Here is an 11,873-nt window from a genome sequence, read left to right as displayed (position 1 = left end):
ATCTAGCCAAACTAGCTATAGACTGTGTTGCAGCTCCAAGATTTGAGGCTGTTAGAGTGGCCCCCAGGGATGGAGTCTAGGGTAGAGGAGATTAGAGCCTGCTACATGAGAAAGTGTGGCCTCCCTTTATCCAGATCCCACAGTGAAAGTCATCCAAAGTGCAGGACTCTTCCAGGCTTTTGGCATCACATAGTGGCAGAGAAAGTATCAGCTTATAAAAACTTTTGTTCGAGGAAATTCTCGTCCTTTTCTTAAACGTTCACCCAGTCTTTAAATAGTGGAATAGCCAAGACATTGAGCTCTACAAGTTGTATCTGGAAAACTGAATGAATATCAGATCACATTTTCAGATCTACACTTTTGAAGTATGCTTTCACAGAATCACAGAATCACAGAATGGCAGGGGTTGGAAGGGACCTCTGGAGATCATCTTGTCCAACCCCTTGCTTGAGCAGGCACACCTAGAGCAGGGGGCACAGGAACGCATCCAGGTGAGTTTTCAGTGTCTCCAGGGAAGGAGACTCCACACCCTCCCTGGGCAGCCTGTGCCACTGCTCTGTCACCCGCACAGGAAGGAAGTTTTTTCTCATATTGAGGTGGAACTTCCTGTGTTCCAACTTGTGCCCATTGGCCCTTGTCCTGTCGTTGGGCACTAATGAAAAGAGCCTAGTCCCATCATCCTGACACCCTCCCCTTAGATATTTATAGGTATTTATGAAATCACCCCTCAGTCTTCTCCAGGCTGAACAAACCCAGGTGCCTCAGCCTTTCCTCATAAGGGAGATGCTCCAGTCCCCTGATCATCTTGGTAGCTCTCCTCTGGACTTGCTTAAGGAGTTCCACATCCTTCTTAAACTGGGGAGCCCAAAACTGGACACAGTACTCCAAATGTGGTCTCACTAGGGCTGAGTAGAGGGGGAGGATAACCTCTCTTGATCTGCTGGGCACACTTCTTTTAATGCAGGCGAGGGATACCATTGGCCTTCTTGGCCACAAGGGCACGTTGCTGGCTCAGGGTCAGCTTGTTGTCTACCAGCACTCCCAGGTCCTTCTCAACAGAGATGCTTTCCAGTAGGTCAGCCCCCAGCCTGTACTGGTGCATGGGGTTGTTCTTCCCCAGGTGAAGGACCTTGCACTTGCTCTTGTTGAATTTCATCAGGTTCCCCTCGGCTCAGCTCTCCAGCCTGTCCAGGTCTCGCTGGATGGCAGCACAGCCTTCTGGCGTATCAGCCACTCCTCCCAGCTTGGTATCATCAGCAGACTTGCTGAGGTTACACTCTATCCCTTCATCCAGGTCATTGATGAATATGTTGAACAGGATGGGACCCAGCACAGACCCCTGGGGAACACCATGAGTGACAGGCCTCCATCCAGACTCTGCCCCATTGATCCTCTGATTTCTTTTGTTGAGCCAGTTCTCTGTCCACTCATCCAACCCACACTTCCTCAGCTTGCCTGTGAGGAGGCTATGGGAGACAGTGTTGAATGACTTACTGAGGTCGAGATAGACAACACCCACTGCTCTCCCTTTGTCGACCCAGCCAGTCACACCATTGTAGAAGGCTATCAGGTTGGTCAATCATGATCTCCCCTTGGTGAATCCATGTTGAATACTTCTGATAACCTTCTTGTCCTCCACATGCCTGGAGATGACCTCCAGGATGAACTGCTCCATCACCTTTCCAGGGATGGCGGTGAGGCTGACTAGACTATAGTTCCCCAGGTCCTCCTTCTTGCCCTTTTTGAAGATGGGAGTGACATTTGCTGTCCTCCAGTCCTTGGGCACCTCTCCTGTCCTTCATGACCTTTCAAAGATGACGGAGAGTGGCTCAGCAAGAACATCTGCTAGCTCCCTCAGCACTCGTGGGTGCATCCCATCAGGGCCCATGGATTTGCAAGGATCCAGTTTGCATAGGTGATCTCTGACCCAGTCTTTCTCAACTGATGGTAAGTCTTCCTTTGTCCCAGTTTGTCCTGTCTTCTCTGGGGGCTGGGATGCCTGAGGGCCAGCCTTAGCAGTAAAGACCGAGGAAACAAGGCATTCAGTAACTCCGCCTTTTCTGCATCCTGCGTCACCAGGGCCCCTTCCTCATTCAGCAGTGGGCCCACTGTATCCCCACTCTTCCTTTTACTGCTGATGTATTTAAAGAAGCCCTTCTTGTTATCTTTGACATGCATGGCCAGATTTAATTCCAAGTGGGCCTTGGCCTTCCTGTCGCATCTCTGCACACCCTGACAACATTCCTATATTGCTCCCAAGGGGCCAGTCCCTTTTTCCACATACTGTGAACCTCCTTCTTCCGTTTGGGTTTCTCTAGAAGCTTTTTGGTCATCCATGCAGGTCTCCTGCCTCCTCTGCCTGACTTCTTCCTCCTGGGGATGCACCAATCTTGAGCTCAGAGGAAGTGGTCCTTGAATACTGTCCAGCTCTCTTGGACCCCCCTGCCTTCCAGAGCCCTGTCCCATGGAATTCCTCCTAGCAGGTCCTTGAAGAGGCCAAATTTGGCTCTCCTGAAGTTCAGGGATGTAATCCTACTTGTCGCCCTGCTTCTACCTCACAGTATCCTAAACTCAACCATCTCATCATGGTCACTGCAGCCAAGGCTACCCCCAACTCTCACATCTTCAACCAACCCTTCCCTGTTTGATTTGCAGTCCCTCCTTCAAGGCATATTTACACAGTTCTTGGCAGGACTTCTGCCCCACTGAAAAAGTAAAACGATTTATTTTTCCTTGCTAATTACACTATTACCTATACTTAAAATCAGGGAAAGTGAATAGGCTGAAAATTTGACCCTAAATTATATGTGGGAGGCAGGGTGCCAAGAAGTACGGAAACACATGTAAGGTCTGTTTTCTTAGCAAGAAAGGCAGCAATTGTGAAAGCTCGAGGATACCTACACTGGGTGGTAAAGCTGACAGCAGAAATTCAAAGAAATCTTAGCACTAAGGCAACAGTGTAACGAAAAATATGCATCAGCTCTCCGTGGTCATGCAGATTATCACTCAGATAAGACTGCGATAGAGGGTAAGAATTCTTTCCCAGTATGGTGTTGACACTGCATAAGCTTTAATCTGTTGTTCTTTGCCTTTAGATCTCTTGCTTCAGAACACAAACACTAACAAGTTGACAAAAGCTGTGTTTGCACATTATAGCTACTTGCAAACTAGCATTTCAAGTTCAAGTTTAGCCATAGGAGCACACAAAGCAAAATGAAGTGGAAAGCTGTGATTTTAATGGAGATTTAATCTCTTTTGTTCTTTGACCTTTTGTGGCTCTCAGAATACATCAACGCTTCTGTCGCATGAGTTGCCTTATTGGCTTTGTTCATGCCAATACAGCCAAGCAGGCATTGAAGTGTGACCAGAAGTGTAGGTTTTGATGGTATTTTGCACTCTTTCTAGCAGCAAGTACTGTGAGCACTACCCAATTGCGTGTAAATCAGCCCAGGCCCCAGCTGCAGTCCCAAGCGAAGTGCCTCCTGCAGCTGGACAGGAAAAGCCTCGTACCTCAGTTAGAAATAAACTTTACAAAGCAACCACTTCAGGTAACTGGCAATGCACTAGGTCTGGGGGAACCACCAAGTTTGCTGAGCATCTTCTCTGCAGAAGTCCAGAAAAAGGCAGAACAGCACTTGAAAAGAACTATAACATCTCATAACTTTTTCGTGTCTGATTAGTAAGAAAACAATACACTGCATTTCTGGTGTATATAATAGTAATTTTTTATTTCCCCTTCCCTTTTATGTTACAAAGCCTGCTCAGCTAACAGCCCAATAATGGAAGTCTCGTAATTAAAAGCCCACAGCAGAAGGAATGAGCTAGCTGAGGCCCTTCACAATGGCGATCAGTCAAAATGGAGCCAGCAGTAATTTCTGCATTACCTATGTGATAACAGGTCTCACATTCTCTCACACCAGACTCTTAACAAACAAAAAAACCATCCAAGGCTTCTGGGATTTCTTATCACAATCTATCTCTCACCTCTGCCACCCTCTCAAAAATTTAGCCAGATACACTCTGATAATGATACACATTAAATAAATTAGGAGATTCTCTCCAGGCACTTATATATCCAAGCAGCAACTGCAATTCTGGATAGTAGCAGTGGTATCTGCTATAATAGGAATATTATATGGAAGAAAAAGATCTGGTAAGAAAAAAAGATGTTACTTTTGTATTTGAAATCTGAAAGACTATTGGTACTGATGCTTCACATCATTGGAGATCACCAAGAGAAAAACAAATAGGTCTTTATTGGCTGCAAAAGATACTTGCATCTTGTGGGGGTCAGGTGCAAAATAAAAGCTGCAGGTGTAATGTTGGGAGTTTTTCATTTATGTGGTTCAGCCCCAGAGGGAGGAAAGCTTAAGCCTATTACATGGAAAGAATCAGCAAGATTTAGGAGTATCCTAGGTATTCAAACCTAGAGAGCTGTCTAAGTTCAGTAATGTTCATGTTATAAGCCAGTGACAGCTGTGATGGTAGAATTGTCCAGGTGCTCAAGAAAAGAGGCAGCAAATTGAGTGAATGGGGAGTTTTGGGAGAGAGCTGTTACAGCCCTGTGGGCCTGAGCATCCTATCTAAGATAAAATGCCTTGGATGTTTTTCTCACACGGTAAGATTTTTTTAAGCTAAATTTTGTCATATTTGACAGGAAAAACCCCTTTATCTTCCTCCAGCATGATGCCGAAGGCATCTCTAAGCTCTCGCTTCTGTTTGGGTATCACCAGTTCCCTGTGTTTACTGCAACTATGCCACAGCTGCCTTCAGAGCATGGTTCAGTCACTTCCCGTTTAAAATTTTTGATTACATATTTCTTTTTCAGGAGACTTGAGGTAGGAAAAAATTAGATGACCAGAAAAGACCCTGTCTTAAGTATGTGATACATCCACATATATCTGAAAATTAAGATGTACAGCCTGCTGTGGTTTCAGAGTTCCCAAAGCAGAACAGCTGGCTGGACTGCCAGCTTTTACCATCTGTCAGAAGTAGTTCTCACACTTCATAAGGCTGGCTTTCACACTGGTGATGTTTTCCTTAACAGTTAATAAATTCCATCCAAATCTTAAAGTGTTTTGCATACCTAGCTGAAGAATACCTCGATAAGGCATGCTTGTGCAGCTTAACAGACCTCCATGGAATGCCATGACAGTTTTTCCACTGAAGGAAATACAGATAATGTTCCTGAACACTGAATGCTGAACCCAAATTATTAAATAAGTAAATGTGCAGCAGAAGGCTAAAAAGGAAATAACTACTGAAACTGAACTATTTTTTAGAGAAAGTCAGCCACCTATTTCAAGATCTGATTCAGTTAAATAATGGCACTGGTATATCCAGTGCCAAAACCAGATAGAACAATGCTTCACAGTGGGGAAAAAAATGTTTCTGCGTTTTGTGTGCATTTCATCCTTTTTGAAATAACAAAATCCATGGAACTGTATTTGGAAAACTGTCCTCAGGCATTAGAAGGTTCCCATCTGCTTGCTTTCTTTTCTTTCATCAAAGACAAAGGAGACTCATAACACCCAACATCTCCATCCTTGCAAATAAAGATAATTTTATATATTTTTCTAAATAGGGAAAGGGCCTGAACAGCTTAGAATCATAGAATCATAGAATCATAGAATCGTTAAGGTTGGAAAAGACCCTTAAGATCACTGAGTACAACCGCTAACCTATCACTGCCAAGTCCACCACTAAACCATATCCTCAAGCACCACATCTACCCTTCTTTTAAATACCTCCAGGGATGGAGACTCCACCATCTCCCTGGGCAGCCTGTTCCAATGCCTGACAACCCTGCCAAATACAGGGGCATGATCGCTTCCCTGATCCTGCTGGCCACACTATTCCTGATACAAGCCAGGATGCTGTTGACCTTCTTGGCCACCTGGGCACACTGCCGGATCATGTTCAGCCGGCTGTCAGCCAGCACCCCCAGGTCCTTTTCCTCCAGGCAGCTCTCCAGCCACTCCTCCCCAAGCTTGTAGCGTTGCATGGGGTTGTTGTGACCCAAGTGCAGGACCTGGCACTTAGCCTTGTTGAACCTCATACCGTTGGCTCCAGCCCAACAATCCAGCCTGTCCAGATCCCTCTGTAGGGCCTTCCTGCCCTCCAGCAGATCGACACTTCCACCCAATTTGGTGTCATCTGCAAACTTACTGAGGGTGCACTCAATCCCCTCATCCAGATCATCAATGAAGATATTGAACAGGACCGGCCCCAACACTGAGCCCTGGGGAACATCACTCGTGACCGGCCACCAACCAGATTTGACTCCATTCACCACCACTCTCAGGGCTCAGCCGTCCAGCCAGTTTTTAACCCAGCACAGAGTGCACTTGTCCAACCCGTGAGCAGCCAGCTTCTCCAGGAGAATGCTGTGGGAGACAGTGTCAAAGGCCTTACTAAAGTCCAAGTAGACAATGTCCAAGTAGACAATGTCCACAGCCTTCCCCTCATCCACTAAGCGGGTCACCTTATCATAGAAGGAGACCAGGTTAGTGAGGCAGGACCTTCCTTTCATAAACCCATGCTGGCTGAGCCCGATCCCCTGGGTGTCCCACATGTGCTGCGTAATGGCATTCAAGATGATCTGCTCCATGACCTTTCCTGGCACCGAGGTCAGGCTGACAGGCGTGTAGTTCCCGGGATCCTCCTTCTGACCCTTCTTGTAGAGGGGCATCACATTCACTAGTTTCCAGTCATCTGGGACCTCCCCGGTTGACCATAACTGCTGATAAATGATGGAGAGTGGCCAGCTCCCTCAGCATCCTCAGGTGGATCCCATCCGGCCCCACGGACTTGTGAACATCCAGGTGAAGCAGCAGGTCAGTGACTGCCACCTCTTCAACAAGTGGGACTTCATTCTGCATACTACCTCCATCTCCCAGAACAGGGGCCTGACAACCCTGAGGATGACCAGTCTGACTATTAAAGACTGAGGCAAAGAAAGCATTAAGTACCTCAGCCTTCTCCTCATCTTTCCTGGCAAGGTTACCTTCTGCATCCAACGAAGGAGGGAGATTCTCCCTGGCCCTCCTTTTGTCACTGATGTATTTATAAAATCATTTTTGTTATCTTTAACAGTGGCAGCCAGTTTAAGTTCCAGCTGGGACTTTGCCTTCCTAATCTTTTCCCTGCATACCCTCACAACATCCTTGTAGTCCTCCTGAGTCACCTGCCCCTTCTTCCAAAGGCGGTAAGCTCTCCTTTTCTTCTTGAGTTCCAGCCAAAGCTCCCTATTCAGCCAAGCCGGTCTTCTCCCCCGCCTGCTCAACTTATGGCATACGGGGACGGCCTGCTCCTGCGCCTCTGAGACTTCCTTCTTCAATAACATCCAGCCTTCCTGGACACCTTTGCCCTTCAGGACTGCCTCCCAAGGGACTCTGTTAACCAGACTCCGTAATAATTCAAAGTCTGCCTTTCTGAAGTCCAGGGTAGTGGTTTTGCTGACCCTCTTCCTTACTTCTCCAAGAATCGAAAACTCTATCATGTCATGATCACTGAGCCCAAGACAGCCTCCAACCACCACCTCACCCACCGGGCCTTCTCTGTTTGTAAGCAGCAGGTCCAGCAGGGCACCTCCCCTGGTTGGCTCGCTTACCAGCTGCGTCAGGAAGTCATCTCCCACACACTCCAGGAACCTCCGAGACTGCTTTCTCTCTGCTGTGTTGTATTTCCAGCAGATATCTGGTAAGTTGAAGTCTCCCACGAGAACAAGGGCTAGAGATTGTGAGCCTTCAGCCAACTGCTTGTACAGTACTTGATCTGTCTCCTCATCCTGGTTGGGTGGTTATAACAGACTCCCACCAGGATATCTCCCTTATTGGCCTTCCCCCGACCCTTACCCATAAGCACTCACCTTATCATTACCGTCGTTGAGTTCTAGACAGTCAAAACACTCTCTAACATACAAGGCTACCCCTCCACCTCTCCTTCCTTGCCTGTCCCTTCTAAAGAGCTTGTAGCCATCCATTGCAGTGCTCCAGTTGTGGGAGTCATCCCACCATGTTTCCGTGATGGCGACCACATCATAGTTTCCCTGACGCGTGATGGCTTCCAGCTCCTCCTGTTTATTGCCCATGCTGCGTGCATTGGTATAAATGCACTTCAGTTGATCTATTTATCTCTTTTCCAACACAGGTATGCCACCCCTAGGCTCATTCCTAGCAAGCCTGGTTTTATCCCCTTCCCCCTTCGTATCTAGTTTAAAGCTCTCTCAACGAGACCTGCTAACTCCTGAGCCAGAATCCTTTTCCCCCTTTGCGACAGGTGAACCCCATCTGTCTCCAGCAGGCCTGGGGCCATTTAAACTGCCCCATGATCAAAAAAACCAAAATTCCACTGATGGCACCAGCCTCTGAGACACGTGCTAATGAGATGGGACTTCCTGTTCCTTTCCATATGTCTCCCGGCTACCGATGGGACGGAGGAAAACACTACCTGCGCTCCTGATCCTTCAAGTAATTGCCCCGGTTCCCTAAAGTCCCTTTTGATTGTCTTTGCACCTCTCTCAGCTACCTCATCACTGCTGACCTGAACAGCCACTAGTGGATAATAATCAGATCCTTTTACTAGCCTAGGGAGCTTCCTGGTAACATCTCACCCTTGCCCCAGGGAGGCAGCAGACTTCCCTATGGGATGGGTCCAGCCGGCACATCGGGCCCTCTGTTCCCCTCAGAAGGGAGTCGCCTATGACAACTACCCTTCTTTTTTTCTTACCAGCGGCCATTGTAATGTGTGGGGCTGACTGTTTCCCTCTAGTCAACCCCTTGGGTGGATCACTGCATCTTCATCCTCCTGGCCCTCGGGTTCCAGAGCCCCATACCTATTGTGTAATGGCACCTGGGGGAGCGAAGTCGGCCGGGAGAGGATTCGCCTACTGCGCCGAGCAGGGATCTGCATCCATCTTCCGTCTCTTGGGTACCCTCCCTCTGCCTGGCAGCACGAGGGCAGGGAGCCACTCCTTTTCCTGATGCTTCTATCTGATGTGCTTGTCTCAGGGATGGTAGGGAGTGGCTCCACCAGTCTACCTCCCTCTCGCATTCCCTGATGCTCCTCAGTCTCGCAACTTCCTCCTTCAGCTCTGCCACCATGCTGAGCAGATCCTCTACCTGCTCACACCTCACACAGGTCCTGTCTCAGGAGCCCTCCATGACAGGAGCAAGGCCCTGGCACTCCCTGCAGCCAGAGACCTGGGTGGCCGCATGTTTTAGCGGGAGGTCTGTCTTTGTCGCCACATGCCTCCTGGCGATAGCTCTAGTCTGAGTGGAGACCATGGCTATGTCTTTTCTGGGAAAGCGTAGACCACGAGGAGAGCTCACCCGCTGCCTGCTTGCCTCGCCCGCGCGAACTGCCGCACCGCGCCCTGTTTGCCCGCCCTGGTCGCTCGTGCTCCATAGGGAGCCGTTTAAATCTCCCGCCGTTGCCCCAGCAATGCCCAAGCCCCGTCTGCCTCGCTCGCAAGAGCAGCCAGTTGTTTTTGGTGCGAGGGCCCCACTGCGGGCTCTTTATCGTGTTCCCTGGCTCAGGAAACCCCTGTTTCTACCCTGATCTAGTGCCCAGTTGCAGGACTTACCGTTGCTGCCACTGCATGCCTCGCCAACTGAGCTTACAACATTGCAGCTGGTTGAATAGCCTTCAAATATAAGAACACATGGAATTCCCTTCTGGGTCACACCAGCAGGCCACCTAGCCCAGTAGTACATCTTAGACTGTGGCAATGTGAGGTGAGCCACATGAGCAGTATCTGTGGCACCTTTCCCCTATATTCCCCAGCATCCAGAATTGTTGTATCAGGAATGTTAGAGGAGGAAAGCTTGCCTAATTCTTATAAATTCCATATATAAACTTGCTATCCTTGAATTCGTCTAATACCCTTTGAATCTCCTATATTATCAGTTTCCACAGTCCCTCCTGGCAGCATGTTCCAGAAGCTCAATACCTGCTGTATGAAGGACTTTCTTTTATGCTTAAAAGAGGTACTGATTTCACTGGGTGATCCACACCTCTGGTATTGCAGGAATAAGAGTTTCTGCATTCACCTAATCCCATCATCTTTGTGATTTTGTAAACCTAAACTACCAGTCCCTCCAGCTTTCTCATCTTCACACTGAAGAAATCTCTCCTTACAAGACAGCTGTTTCAGCACCCTGATCACTTCAGTTGCTCTCCTCTCTACCGACTCTAATTTTGGCTCATACCTCTCGAGGTGTGGAGACAAGGCTGCACACATGGTCCAAGATTTAAAACCTCTCCAAGGTTTTAAATAGTGACAAAGCAAAACCTTTACATTAATCCATACTGAAGTTCATCTGCCAGGTTTGACCTACTTGGTTTCATGAGGTTCTTCTAGAGTTTTTCACTATTAGTCTGTCATATGAATGTGCAGAAAAACTTAGTATCATTTGCATCCTTGGATATTTCCCTGTTCACTGCCTTCTCTATGTCAGTGATGAAGATGATCAATAAAATCAGTCCCAGCACTGACCATAAGAGGACCTGCCTCTCTTCTGTTCTGAGGACCTCTACCTTTTGCTTGCCATCCTTTAATCAAATTTCAATCCACAAATAAAGCATTGTTCATATAGCATGGAAAATTATTTTTAATAATGTCATTTTGAAATAGAGTTCATATATTTCATGACAGACTAAAAGAAGATACTGCTGCACTGCTTATTTTATTTTGTTTATTTCAAACATTTGTATTTGGCTAGGCAAGGGCCCACAGAAATACAGGTGAAGCAGGCTGATAGTCTTCAAGGAAACCTTGTAGATCCAGCTTGGAACCAAAGATATTAGTTTAGAGAACTTGCATGCCAAGTTCTATACCCGTGCTGTATCTCAGGCAGCTCTCCTTCTTACTTGCTCATCACCATCCTAAGGTCTCCTTCTGACCTTAGAATCATAGAATTATAGAATACCTCGAGTTGGAAGGGAACCATAAGGATCATTGAGCGTAAGTCCCTGCTCTTCACAGGACTACCTAACACTAAACAATATGACTGAGAGTGTCGCTGAGATGCTCCTTGAACTCTGACAGGCTCGGTGCCATGGCCACTTCCCTAAAATATGGACCACTTCACAAATTTGTGTGGCATCCTTGCGCAGTGGCCATGCTAGTCTTCTCTGTATCGTTCCAACTTTAGTATGTGTGCTGCCAAAGCAAGTACAATTGGATGCCCCTTGGATGTCTTTTGTCCCTTTCTAACAGCCCCAAATTAGCAAACCTGCTCAAATGACAGCAGCCTGTCTGTGGCTCGCTCTGTCAGCTTAACTACCACGCGGAAGGTTCAGTTCTCCAACCTCTGAGAATGTGGATTAACCTAACTGACTTTAACTGTTTCATCTGGAAATGGGATAATTCAGTGGAATTGTAATGAATTTACACAAGTGTATCTAAGAGAATTTAGCCTGAATATTCAGTAATGGGCAAAAATGAATAATGTTTTTAACAAACCAAATCAAATTACTTTGTGTGGGAAAAAGAATGTTTAAAAATGTTTCAACATCTTTGTGTTTCCCATTAGCCTCTCTTGGATCATGGAAAAAATGTAAACTTCAGAGACCAAAAGTTCTTAGGCTACTTTAACTCTGTGTGAGTCTCTGTTCCATGTAGCGTTCAGTGTCTTTCTCCTATTCCTGTATTTGCTAATGGTCTATTAGAAAGCTTTCAAGTCACTGATCAATACTTCTGTTCTGGCATCATAATTGGACGTGGCCTTTTCTGCTCAATGCTTGTGTAAGTAGGCATGGGAATGGGTAAAGAAGGCAGTAAATGCTAATTCTGCAGTAACCTTAAGCTCCACAGCTACAGTGAATCAGCTTAGTAAGAAAGAGTTAAAAGTCTTGTGAGTAAACAGCTA

At 47.0% G+C, this 11,873-nt stretch overlaps 1 non-coding gene across 1 annotated transcript; it reads right to left on the bottom strand.

Annotated features, from left to right (window-relative positions):
• Positions 1–11,073: 11,073 nt before the first annotated feature.
• LOC135313324 (U6 spliceosomal RNA) lies at positions 11,074–11,180 on the bottom strand. The gene has a single exon (XR_010372940.1). It is a non-coding gene; the product is annotated as a U6 spliceosomal RNA (small nuclear RNA).
• Between the last annotated feature and the right edge of the window lie 693 nt (positions 11,181–11,873).

Source organism: Phalacrocorax carbo, chromosome 4, assembly GCF_963921805.1.
Source record: "Phalacrocorax carbo chromosome 4, bPhaCar2.1, whole genome shotgun sequence".
NCBI lineage: Eukaryota > Metazoa > Chordata > Aves > Suliformes > Phalacrocoracidae > Phalacrocorax > Phalacrocorax carbo.
The sequence above is the reverse complement of the archived record's forward strand: the minus strand, read 5'-3'. Positions and strand labels throughout refer to the sequence as shown.